Below are 13558 nucleotides of genomic sequence, written 5' to 3' on the forward strand. Positions count from 1 at the left end.
TTTACATTTACCTCATTAGCTTGATCATTCTCTTTTCTTTCTCATCCATCTGCCCACATACCCATGCATTCACCTGCCCATTTTATCCATCCATCCATCCATCCGTCCATCTGCCTGGCCACCTACCTGCCCATCCCTCCCTCCCTCTGTCCATCCATCCATCCATCCATCCATCCATCCATCCATCCATCTGCCTGGCCACCTACCTGCCCATCCCTCCCTCCCTCCGTCTGTCCGTCCATCCATCTGCCTGGCCACCCACCTGCCCATCCCTCCCTCCCTCCCTCTGTCCATCCATCCATCCATCCATCCATCCATCCATCCGTCCATCTGCCTGGCCACCCACCTGCCCATCTCTCTATCCCTCCCTCCCTCCATCCGTCCATCCATCCATCTGTCCATATACCTCTCCATCCACCCATCTGTCTGAATACATTGCAGACAGTGTGTCCCATGACCCCTAAATATTTCAATATGTATTCCCCCCAAATAAGGACTTTCTATATAACCACATTGTACCAATCAAAACTAGGAAATTAATATTGATACAATACTACCATCTAATCCACAAATCCCCAAATTTCGTTGACTGTCTCAAAAATGTTCTTTACAGAAAAAACTACCGCTGGGAGCAATACGCGAATCTTCCTTCCCTCTTTCTGGCTCAGGAACCACCCCCTTCCCCCCAATTTTACTATCCTGACTCTTGAGTCTTCAGTCCTCTGTTCCTCAGTCCTCTCTTTTATAATTTTTCCTTTTGGGGGGAGGTACAGTTATTTTGTAGAAAGTCCTCAATATAGGTTAGTCTTAATTCTCGGGATTTTTTTAGTGACGTATTTTTGGTGCAAATACCACAGATGGGATACTGGGTACAAAGCAGATCTTTCCCTTCTCCCTGTTTAATTTTTTGCTTCGGTAGGCAGTCATGGATTCCCATTTAATCAGGGGGTTCTACTCCGTTATTGTCATTTATTTGCGTGTTCAAATGACCCCCAGTTCGGCCAATTCGAGTGTCCCCGTGCCAGCTCTTGTGTCCCTTTGATGCATCCCGGTCGTTGTTTGAGCCCCTCTCGCTTTCTGACACGAGAGTTCAGGCTCATCTTGTCGTCCCTCCACCCTGGCCCCAGAGGCAGTCATTTCTCCAAGGAAGCCAGTTCCTTCTAGTGAAGAATGGGATTTGGATACCAAGATCCAGGGGTTGGATGTGTTCATTGTTCCAGGACTGCCATTCCCTCCAGGCTTAGCAGACAGATCTGGGAAAGACTGTGTGAGATCTGTGTGCCTTTTTTTTCCTTCAAGTTTATTTATTTTGTGGGGGGCGGGGAGAGAGAGAGAATGAGCGGGGGAGGGGTAGAGAGAGGGGGACACAGGATCTAAAGCGGGATCTGTGCTGACAGCAGCGAGCCTGATGTGGGATTTGAACCCACAAACCGGGAGATCGTAACTTGAGCCGAAGTCGGACACCTAACCAGCTGAGCCACCCAGGCATTCTCAGATCCATGTATCTTATTGAGAAGCATAATTTCACATCAGTGCCTTCAACTACAATCTAACGCCCCAGGGTTTCTTCCCGCTTATCCATATGTGGGTCTAATTCCTCTGATGGTGAGGAGGTTAGTCCTCGTGGTCCTGAACAGACGTGCACGTTTGCTCAGCTCCCGCGTGTGTGATACACCTTCCTGCCACGCTGGCTGCCGCCTCAGCCTCTGTCCCTTCACACGGGCTGAGCCGGCCAGGGTTCTCTTAGCCTCGTGCCCCCTAGTGCACCAGCCACGCTCCCCAGCCCCGCAGAATGAGGATTCCTTTTACAGAGTTTTATGCCCGGAATCAAAACTTAGGGAACATTTTTTTCTTAAGACTCTGCTACTTGGCTTAACGTTACATTTTTCCTCCTTCCTGTCTCCGAGAACTTGGGCATTCCCCGCCCCCCCCCCTTCCCCTCTGATTCCTATTCCACGCTGTTTCATTTAGGAGCATCTTCTGGTTTCAAGGCGCCATGAACTTTTCTTAGACCCTCTGCTTTAAGAAAAAGCTGCACCTTCGTTCCCGGAAGGAAACAAAGGGGTGGGTCTTATAATTCAAGTGCTCTGCTGTTGCCCTGGGGCTAGTCCCTCCCAGGCCCCAGCCCTGAGCAGCATCAGAAAGGCATACCAGCCTTTCTTCGGCCGCTCTGGGAGGGGGAGACGGTAGGTTCCAGAAGAGAAGTGGTTCTCCCCGGCCGGAGCAGGCACAGAGCAGCACCGTCGCGCACTGACCTTAAAGTTCACAGACTGTCCCACTCACCGCAGCCTGGGATGATGTCAAAACCAGGGGGCAGGGCGGGGGAACACGGCACCAAACACACTCTGGTGATTGACCAGGGTAGTCAGGTTGGGGACCACCTGGCAAGTAGCAGTAGCAAAGGTCTCGGCCCCAGCCTCTCGTTAAGATCTGCCACGGTTCACACTCCACAGAGCCGGGCACGGAGGACCCGAGTGTGAGTGCTGGGTTTCTTCCTATGCCCGTCCCTGCTCACCCCCGGCCAAGCGAGGGGCGCGGGCCCCTGGGCTCAGGTGCACTGTGACTTCGTTGCCAGCACATCTCCTTTCTCGACACACGCCTGAAGCCACAGAGGGGTTGGACACCTGGCTTCCTTAGCAAACAACTGGTTTGGCACTTGACTGCCCCACCCCCAGCGCTGATTAGCCAAGTCACCCTCTCTATCCAGGTCACTGAACCTGAATCCAGTTCTCCAGGACTCTGTTTGCCAGAGGCATTTCACTGCCACCGAGCCTGGCTGCTGATTACAAAAGCGTGGGCGGGGCGGTGGTGTTATTAAGGCTTCTTGCTGACACCTCAGCAGAAAGGGAGCAGAAAGGGAGCGGGCGTTGTAGACGTCGATTCGGAGGAGAGAGAATCCTTGCCGCTGAGCTTACGCTTGGGTGGCCGTGTTCTTGGAAACATAGACTCTTAACCCTGGACAAGTTTTCCTTCCCTTCCTTCCTTCCTCCCTCCCTCCCTCCCTCCCTTCCTTTATTCTCAATTATCATGGGAATCAGGAGTTCAGAACGTCCCCACACGGGCCCTGCACTGGACACTCTGTGTGAGACCTCCAGGCCCGTCTCCTGTGGCTGCGCTCTAACATCTGAGATCAGGCAGACAGCGGCACTGTTGTGTCTTACAGGAAGAGAGGCACCGGATGGGCATTCTGTTCCACGGAACGGTGCTAGTCACGCATGTGGGCCACACCGGCAAAGAAAGTGTACTTACTACCTCATGAAAATCCAGGGTCAGGAATGGCTGGATCCAGGTGTTCGCAGTGTTACCTCTCCTTGATGTTGGCTTTACTGCTGGGCCAAAAATGGCCCGAAATCTCCAAGCCTAAACAATCTTGGCTCAAGGATCCCAGTAGAAGAGCTTTTTCTCCCAATAGTTTTCCTTTCCCAATCCCCAAGCATCATTCGTAGGTTCTTAGACGCCCTTCCCCCCCCACCCCTACGTTTTAACAGCTGTGAGAGTTGATGGCATTGTGCAGCTGAAACTGGCAGCATATTTCCTCCTTTGGAGGCGCTTAAGATAATGGGGCATCTTGCACTTCATGGTATCTCAGAACGTTTGCAATATGGCGGCCCCTCTCCCTGGCTGTGTTCACCCTTAACACCAATCATGGCAGGCAGGGGAAGAGAATGTTCTGGCCCAGCCTGGTTGATCTCATCCCCGAACGTGGGGTTGGTAGTTTCCCAAAGGAAGATCGAGTGCTCCTACTGGAAAAGGTGGGCTAGACGCTGGGTAGTGACAGCCACCGGTGTCCTCACACGGGGGGCCCTCTGTGGAGCGTCCACAGAACGCCCGGAGCCAACTGTGAGTGATTTGGAGCCGTGTGGGGTGTGTGGCTTTGCGTTTTCTCAGGGAAACAGATAGTAGGCTCCCCAATCCAGAGAGCCCCTCTCAGAACCCTGGGAGAAGGGGACTGAATGTTCTGGAAAGGTGTTGCTGGAAGCCCAACAATGCAGTCGCTGCCCGATGGCTTTGAAGCCGCAGCAGGTGGGTCACAGAGACAATCTGGGGGCCACCTGCTAGATGCATCAGAGGTGGGGACAAGCCCCAGGTGCCAGTGCTCAGTGGAGCCCCCGGACGACGTCTAGGATGAAGAGGGTTGTCTTTAGCCACTGACCACTGCCCGGAAGGGGAGGCAAAGAGCCAGCATCCCAGCACCGGCCGGGCTCCCTGCTGAGGGGACGGGTTGGGGACAGTGTTCCTCACCCCAGTGGGACCCGCAAGGCCGCCCTCCTAATTGAAGGGAAGAAGCCACCGGATAAGAGGGAAAGGCCTGCAGGAACAGTCCCCTGGCTCAGGTAGCCACTCTGCTGAACATAGCAGGGGAAGAACATTCTGGAGCCTCCTAGGGAGGCAGCTGCTGCGGGCCACGCGGAGGAAGAGACTAACAAAGACTAAGTTGTCTCCCCGTTAATGGAAAGTGCTAAACTCTACATTTAAAATGTCTGCCTCGGGGCGCCTGGGGGGCTCATTCGCTTGAGTGACTTCGGCTCAGGTCATGATCTCGTGGTTCACGAGTTCGAGCCCCTCCTCGGGCTCTGTGATGTGCTAGGAAGAGACAAAAGCAAGCCGGCTGCCGGACAGGAGATGCTCTTGCTTACCGGTTTCCACACCGGGGTATGTGCAGTTAAAAGAGGAAATATATAGTCGTGCGTGGTTCCTCCCAAAGCGCGAGTGGTGCTGCCCCAGGGAGCCGGGCGGGTTCGTCAAGCCTCGGTCCCTCTGTGACAGCCAAACAGAACGCGGTCTCCCTGTGGGTGTCTTCCTTCCTCCTCACCGCCTGGCCCAGCCGTCCCTCTGGGAGGACCGGGAGGGGCTGGGGGTCGGGGGGGGGGGGGAAGGTGGCCCGTGGGCAGGAAGGAGACCTCGGCGGTGGCAGCTGTCCCCTCCGGGGCTGCGGCCACGGGACCTCGTTTTTCTTCCTGTCCTCCCTGGGCAGCTGGGGGAAAGAGGTGACACACAGTGAAGGCCCTGCTCCTTGATGAAGGCCGACCAGCTCCCCAGGAGAGAACCTTCCCCGCCTCTGCCTCTCCTGTGCCTCCCAGGGATGAAGCCAGATGGGGAGGGACTTGCCTCGTGACGGCTGTCCCTGGGGAGGGCGCAGGGCCGTGTGAGACCCCGTCCGCGCCTTCGGGGTGGTGACGCTTTAGCTGGGGGGAAGGAGAGGCGAGTGACGTGGGATGATGCCAGCGGGGTGGAGGACAGGCGGCTCCCGCATCCTGGCTCTGTGAGCTCAGAGAGGGGGAGACAGGGGCCAGCTGGAGCTGGTCTTTCCGGGGTGGATGGGAAGGGGGGAGAGGGGAGCAGATCTGGGGGAGGGAGGGCACCGATGGACGCATCCCAAGGTGGGAGCTTGGAAACACCCTTTCACGGAAACGGGGAGGATGCGCTGTGTTTCCCTCCAGCCAGAGGTCCGGCGGACGCGGAGGGGCCTGCCTGGTCCAGCTGGTGAAGCGGATCCCAGCCTGTGTCTGGATGTTGTCGCCTCTGGACGGCCCCGGGCCTGGGGGACAGCACGCGGGAGACGGCATGGGTCCGTCAGCCGGCTGTGCGGTCTGCGGACTCTTCCTTCTGGTCCGCGATGAGAAGCCCAGAGCCTGAGAACAAGCATGTGGAAAATGTCCAGCCACCCGACGGAGTGACTGCATGACCGCTGGATCTGGCAGGAATACTTTCGGGGTGAAGGCAGCAGCCTCTGAAGGCCGAGGAGACGCCCGGGGCAGAGGTGGGGACTGCTGGCCGCCTTTCTGGGAGCAGTTAGACCAGGCCTCTCCCCACCCTGCCCTGCGCCGCTGCCGGCTCTCTCCCTGCCCCACGCCAAGGATGGGACCGGCTTGAATCTGGATGCGCCTGACCCAACGACTCTGGCACATCTGGAGGGGGGCTGGGAAGGGGCTCAGTGGAGGAAATCAGGTGGATTCCATGAAGGGGAGAACCGGGCCAGCTGGCTCTCCAGCCTTCACCCCTCTGTCAGCACCCAGCTCCTGCAGGGGGGAGGAGCCCTGCAGCCCAGGGGGGCAGAGGCCACGACCCCATTAACCCCCGCAGAGCCGCGCCCAGATGGATGGGCCCACCTGTGCACACAGGGTCTCCAAACATCGGTTACTAACTCATGTCTGGGAAATAAGCGGGGAACCCACTAGACGCAAAGAATGCCCCTGGCGGGGAGACAAAGACACCACCCCAAGCCACCAACCAAGCCGGGGGTGGGGTGGGGGGGCTGAGGGGGGGGGAAGAAAATGGAGACAAAGCATGGATCAGAAGAGAAATCTGTAAAATCTAGAAGCATTTCAGAGAGAAAACAGAACATTTAAAAAAATTTTGGGGGAGCGCCTGGGTGGCTCAGTCGGTTAAGCGGCCGACTTCGGCTTAGGTCACGATCTCATGGTCCGTGAGTTCGAGCCCCGCATTGGGCTCTGTGCTGACAGCTCGGAGCCTGGAGCCTGTTTCCGATTCTGTGTCTCCCTCTCTCTGACCCTCCCCCGTTCATGCTCTGTCTCTCTCTGTCTCAAAAGTAAATAAACGTTAAAAAAAAATTAAAAAAAATTTTTTTAATGTTTATTTATTTTTGAGAGAGAGAGAGAGAGAGAGAGAGAGAGAGACAAAGTGTGAGTAGAGGAGGGGCAGAGAGAGAGGGAGACATAGGATCGGAAGCAGGCTCCAGGCTCCGAGCTGTCAGCACAGAGCCTGATGCGGGGCCCGAACTCATGGACCGCGAGATCATGACCTGAGCCCAAGTCGGACGCTTAACCGACTGAGCCACCCAGGTGCCCCCAAAACAGGACATTTTAAGTAGATGGAAAGCAGGATGGGAATGTGTGCGTGCATGCACACACACTTAGAGGGCAGAAGTTGAAAAATTTGTAAATGTGATGAGAGAAGACTCTTCAGGAAGGGAAAGGCAGAATCATTCCAACATCCCCGTGACAGGAGGGCCGGGGACCGAGAGAAGGAAACACCCCCAGGCTACAGGACAGGGCGGTCACGTGGAGGTGGCAGCAGGTGCGCAGAGCATCCCTGGCCGGATAGCACTGGCGCCACACCCTGGAACAGCAGGAGGGCTCTCAGAGGCCCTCCCGCAGCTCCCCGGGCGGGACTTAAACCCACAGCATCAGGCTTCTAGACAACAAAGCAGAAGCCAGAAGGCAAACAATGCCTGCAACATTCTGAGGCAAGTGCCCTAACTTTCTCCTTTAAGCCTCAGCGTCCCGCCCACGTGCCGGGCTCCCTTCCCCCTGCACTGTTCTCTGCACCGCCCACTACCGCGCGGAGCCGAACCTTCTAGCCGCAGAGTGGAGCTGACTTCGAGATAAGTCCGTTCTGTAGTGAGCCGTCCATGGGCATTTTGCTTTCACTCACTGTGTTTCATTTCCAAGAGCTCGACTTCCTTCCTTCCAAATCTGCCTTGCGTTGTTCAGCACGTGTCCCGTGTTCAGGTCTTAACTTTCCACCTGTCATCATTTGAAATGTGTTTACTTAAAGCCGTTATCTGATCATCTTATTGCCTGAGAGTCTCAGGAATCTCGTCTCTCTGTTTATCAGGCCTGCCGGTCGATCGTCTCCTCGTGTGTCATAATTTTGGATTGTGAACTTATGTTCGGCAGGGCCATGCCTGTGGGAATCGTATGTGCCTGGGCCGAGGACGTGTTTGTAAGAGGTTCGTGTTTGTAAGAGATTCGTGTTTGTAAGGCTCGAGGTCGTCCTGTGATCACTCTTATGTGGATTTTAGGGCTGGGAAAGGGACAGACCCAACAAGACAAAATTCTCAAGGGGAATTGCTTTCCATCTGGGGCACAGGCTGGGACAGATATGCCTTAGGTGGGTGTGTTTCCTCAGGGCCCTTCAAGGGGGTCAGGTGCAGCCATAGCTCCAGGCCTTACCTCCTGCCCCTGAGACGTTCGGCCCAAGCCCCCTCATATGGGACGGCACTGGTCTTTATGTCTCTATTAGCCTCTGGAGATTTTGGTCCTTTCCTTCCTGCTATGTTTAGCTAATCATTTAAAAGGAACCTCCCATTTCGTACAATCTTCCTAGCTGTGTGGTAGAAAGTTCCCATTCCAGTCCACACAAGCCAGGGGCACGTCGCCTCATAACTGACCATCCTAGCGATGTACACGCAGTGAAGTTTGATTTCATTCTCGGCGATAGGACTCACGGGGTGGCTGTGGGCGTGGGCGAGGTTGTTACGAACGCCGTCTTGCGCCTTGGGAAATTAATACCTAAAACGTCAAACAGGAAAAGCGAACCAATGGCGGTGTGAGCATGTGATGGGCGACTGCTGGAAGAAAGGGCGGTGAGATTGGACCGTGGCCACCTGCGTGGGAGAGCTGGCTCGGGGTGGGCCGGCGGTGGGCCCAGAAGCTGTGGCCTTCTCTCTGGGGGGGGCGGTTCCCCAAAGTACCAGAGTCAAGGGGATGTGTTGTCACTTTTCAGGGCCACTGCCTTGACTTTCGCCATTAACACAAGGTGTCTTGTGCATCTCCCGGTGCGTGTGATGGGGAAGGTGCTGGGAGCTTCCCCGCTGTCGGGCGGGAGGAGGGGGGATGAGGATCAGTGATGACCGGCTGACGTGCACCTCAGTGGACCCCGAGGCCCACCGCATTGATTTAGAACTGGTCGCCTGACTTTGTGATGAATCCACACTGACTTTCTCTTCTCCACGCAGCTAAACCTCTGCGCTCATGGTGGCTTCTCGGGAAGGCAGCATGACCAGGGACATTTCCTCCTCGTCCCTTTAGCCCTGAGTGGGAATAACCAATGTTTACTCGATGCTGAGTAACTGGGCGGGACTTCCCAAATGAGCTCGTTCCCCGTGCTCCCTTTTCTCCACCCAGACTTCGGATTAGCCTCCCCAGGAAGCAGAGGCCTTTGCCTGGGACCGTGGATCAGACCCTACCCCGGCCTCCTCCAGCTGCCTGGACGTGGGGGCAAACCTAGCTTGGGGGGCGGCAGAAGGCATGGGGACCTTTATCCTTCTGGTGGCCACCGCAGGGAGAGAGCACAGCGCTCGGTCAAGGCCGTGGCCTGCCCCTGCCATTCCTGACCTGGTGCCCTTGGTCCAGTCGCGATGCCGGGACACTGAGCTGGTCTAAAGTTTCATGAACCGTGAAGCACTATTGCAGGCACATGGCTCAAAAGAATTGCAAACAAAGACTCAAAGAAATACAGGTGCACATGCTCTCGGTGCTGTTCCCGACGGCCCGGAGGGGAGACAGCCCTGTGTGCCTCAGCGGGCGGACGGACGAACAAATGTGCTCCATCCGGACGCTGGAGTATTATCAGCCGTGAAAGGGAGTCCTGAGGACGGGCGACAGACACGGAAGGTCACATGTTACATGATTCGATGTGCGCAAAGCGTCCAGAACAGGCAAATCCATGAGACGAGGTTGGCGTCGGGCAGGTGCCCGGGGAGGCGGATGAGGAGGCGCGGCTGAACGGGTCGAGGGTTTCGCTTTGGAGGGTGGGAATGTGTGAGCTGGATAGAAGCCGTGATTGGGGATGGCTCCCTGGATCTTGTGTGCATATCACCTCAATAAATGTTTTAAAAACGGGGGCGCCCGGGTGGCTCAGTCCGGTAAGCGCCCAGCTCTTGGTTTCGGCTCAGCTCATGGTCTCGCCGTTTGTGGGATCGAGCCCCGCGTCGGGCTCCGTGCCGACGGCGTGGAGCCCGCCTGGGATTCTCTCTCTCCCTCCCTCTCCCTCCACCCCTCCCCCTGCTCTCCAAGCAAAGAAAAGCTCAACAGAAGCGAGGGCCACGCCAGCCGGAACCTGAAGCAGTGCCAGCAAATGGCCGGCGTGTCACCGTTTGCTTCCGTCCCGCCAACGAGGCGGTGGGTGAGTTGGCTCGCCAGGAACTGAGCCCGGGTGCTCCCGTTCTCCACACTGACTTCTCTCTTGTTTTGTGATTTGCCCAGTTGCTTTTCTAGGTGCGTCACCATCACGGAAGCCAGCTAGGCCCGCTACGCAGCGCAAAGAAGCCAGACTAAAGCGTTCACTCTTTCATCTGCCTCCCCTGTCCTTGGGTAGATGCTCCTCGCACAGGACCGCGTTCCTGCCAAGCACCGGGGGTCACCTCCTGTCTTCTCGGTTAGAAAGGGCAGTGTCGCCGAGTTCACTGACTTCCCTGCGCCTCTGGTCACCTTCTGAGGGACGTCGGGTGGTGAAGACAGCTGGCTTCGGGGAGAGGGAAGGGAGGAGGCTCAGAGGTCCCCGGCCGGGGGAGCCAGCCTTTGGGTGGCTGCTGGGTGACAGTCCTGGGGGGCCAGCACGCTGGGGTGTCTCAGCGCCCGGCTGCTGGGAGTCACCTTGATGCTGGTGGGAAATGGTGCTGTGGGGACACAGGGAGCCGCCTGGGGTCACCCCCAGAGTGAGTTCTGGACCCTTTTGGGGGGCCAGCTGGGCAGTGGCTTAGAACAGCATCCCTTCCTGTGGCCCCAGCGTGCGAATGAGGTGCTAATGAGGAGTGAGCCTCCTGGCCTTTTCTGGATTCTTCCCAGCAGATCCACGAGCTCTCAGGACCCGGCTTCTCTGGACTGGAGAGAGGGGCTCACACCGGGGTGGTGTTCAGGTCCCCCGTCCCCACCCTGTGCTCCTGCCATTTCCACGCTCCCCGCGAGGCTTCCTCCCAGGCCAACTCCACCATGGGAGCTTTGTCTTCGTGGGAAAGGGGCGGCTCAGGCAGTGGGCCCCCAAACCACACCTTTTGGGGCAGTGCTTCTAAAACAACAAAACAAAAACACTCCCCAAAAGGCCGAGGAGATTGCCACAGAGCTTTTGGGGGTGTGCTTCCTGGTGACTATTAGCTGCGGCCGTCACGACCACCACGCCCTGGCCGTGGCGATGTTGAGGATGGAGAGGTGGGGCTGGCATATTCAGGGGGAGTCTTTCAGGTTATTTCACTCAAATCTGACCCTTCCAGAAGGCTTCTGTGAGCTCTGACCAGCCTGGGACCTGTGTGGCTGATGCTTGTCACCAACACCTGTCAAGGGCTTGGCCTCCTTCCTGGTTGTGGGGAAAAGAGCAGCTCAGCCCTCCCGAGACTCCGTGTTTGCCAGGGCTCTCCAGAGAAACATAGCAAGAGGATGCGGGTATATAAATATTACGAGGTTTGTTTTAAGGAATCAGCTCACACAATTACGGAGGCTGCCGGGTCCCAAAGCTGCACGGGGGCCGGAAGATTGCGGACCCGAGGAGGACCCGATGTTGTAGTCCAGATCCGAAGGACAGCTGCTGGCAACATGCCCTCTGCTTCAGGGGAAGTCAGCCTTTGGCTCTATTTACTCCTTCAACTGATTGGACATGGCCCACCCCCGTTATGGAGGGCAATCTGCTTGACTTTGAATTAATTCAAATGTTAATCTCATCCTAAAGCACCATCACAGTAACATCCAGAATAACGTTTGGCCAAATGTCTGGGCACTTTGGCCCAGCTAGCCTGACACATGAAATTAGCAGTCATATTCCCCTTCCCCTTCCCCTTCTAAGCAGCCTTGTGTGCCCAGGGCAGCACAGGATTGCTAAATTGCTCAACCCAGGCTCCTACTGGGCGCCCCTTCCACTGGATGAATGTCATTGTCCTCGCTTGGCATCCAGGTAAGCTCAGGGGACAGAAGGGACTGGTTCCCCCAGGGGTACCCGTGGTGCCCGGCCACACTTCCTATCTGCAGAGAAGCATCTGGAGGGAGGGGTTAGCACAGATAACCACGCAGCTGCCGGGCTCGCGAGGCACCAGAACCGCTTCTACTCAACTGGGCGCATTTTTCCCTCGTTTATCAAAGCTGGTGTGGCCTGTTGGGACCTGCCACAGGAAACTGTCACTTAGACCTACCCAAGCAAGGCCTTCCTGGGGCGGGCCGGCCCCGACCTTCAAGTGGCCTCCCCGCTGTCCTCACGGGGCCTCTCTGCACTGTCAGCCCAGGGGGTCCCCCCTCCCCTTGGAAGGAAGCTTCTGGGGGCCTGCCAGAGTCAGGGCATCGAAGCCAGGGGCCAACTTGCCTTGACCTTGTTCATTAAAACAGAAGTCAATGCCACCATTCCCAGGGGCTGAGGAGGCGGTGGCCATTCTGTCTGTCCCCACCGAGGACCCTGACTGACTGTGCTTCAGGGACCAGGCGCAGCGGTGGGAGCCCGGACCTGGGCTTCTCACACACAGGGAGGAGTGCGTTCAAAGGCATGAGGTGTTGGTTTTGGGGAGACCCGGGGCTGACCCCTGTGTAGCCCACAGTGCCCGGCATGTGAAAAATGTGGGCGGGATTGTGGGGTCCCCCCATCCTTACAAAGGGCAGGTCCATCCCTAAGCGTTGCTGGCTTGTTAAGGCTGCTTTTGCAGGCTTAGCAAATAAAAACACAGGATAAGAAAGAACGCAAGCTGCCCGGTTACATTTGAATTTCAGAGAAACAATGAATCATTTTTTAGTGTATGTTCCAAATATTGCACAAGACAGTATTCAAAAGTTATCAATAATACAGCTTATGAATTTGTATTAAAACTTAAAATTCTCAGGGTGCCTGGGCAGCTCGGCTGGGTAAGCATCTGACTCTTGATTTCAGCTCAGGTCGTGATCTCACGGTTTTGGGAATCGAGCCCCTCGTCAGGCTCTGCAGTGACAGTGTGGAGCCTGCTCGGGACTCTCTTTCCCTCTCTCTGCCCCTCTCCCCTGCTCTCTCTCTCTCTTTCAAAATAAATAAACATTTTTAAAAAACCCTTAAAATTCTCATTTTTACTAACATTTTATTTGAAATTTGTATTATAAAAATTATTCATGATTTTAAACATTGCATGGGACTTATAAAAATTTACAAGTAACTTATGAATATTTATAATCTATAACTTATACTTTATTAGGTATGAATGCATATGCTAAAAATAGTTTTTTATCTGAAATTCACATTTAGCTTGGTGCCTTGTATTTAATCTGGCAACCTTATTTATGGAATGTCTTCCTAGTAAAGCTTGTGAATTTGGAAAGTAGAAAACTTTGTTTCCAAACGCTCCAGAATTTGGATTTCTCCCAAGTGGGTTTATTCGGCAGGCTTTGCTGCAATCCACACATACCATGACTCTTGGCGAAGAGGTCACGTTACCTGTGTTACAAAGAATACATTCATTGCTATTTGCAAAAGTGGACAGAGAACGAGGAGATCAGGATTCTCTTCAAAATGTTGGGTCCCTTAGTCGCTTGTTTCTGTCTTTGGTCTCCAGAGGGGAGGCCTTTGGGGGCGCCGTCAGGGTGATGGGGTCCAAGGAGACACGGCCCCAGGGCGCTGAGGCTGGCACCCCGCGGTGAGCGCTGGGACAGGGACACTGGGGCCGCTCCCGGCCACGTGGCCGATGGGCTGAGAGAGGCCGGGAGGGGGTCAGGAGGGGGCGGACCGCATGAGGGGGGCGGCGGGATTCCACGGATTCTGGGTGCGGACAGTGAAGGACAACCCGGGCCCACAGGGAGCACTCAGCTCCCGTCGGCCACTGGTCAAGGGCATCTCCTTCCTGCGCTGTGGGAACTGGGGCCTCCTCCTTCCTGTT

This window comes from Acinonyx jubatus, chromosome C2 (genome assembly GCF_027475565.1).
Source record: "Acinonyx jubatus isolate Ajub_Pintada_27869175 chromosome C2, VMU_Ajub_asm_v1.0, whole genome shotgun sequence".
NCBI classification, from domain to species: domain Eukaryota; kingdom Metazoa; phylum Chordata; class Mammalia; order Carnivora; family Felidae; genus Acinonyx; species Acinonyx jubatus.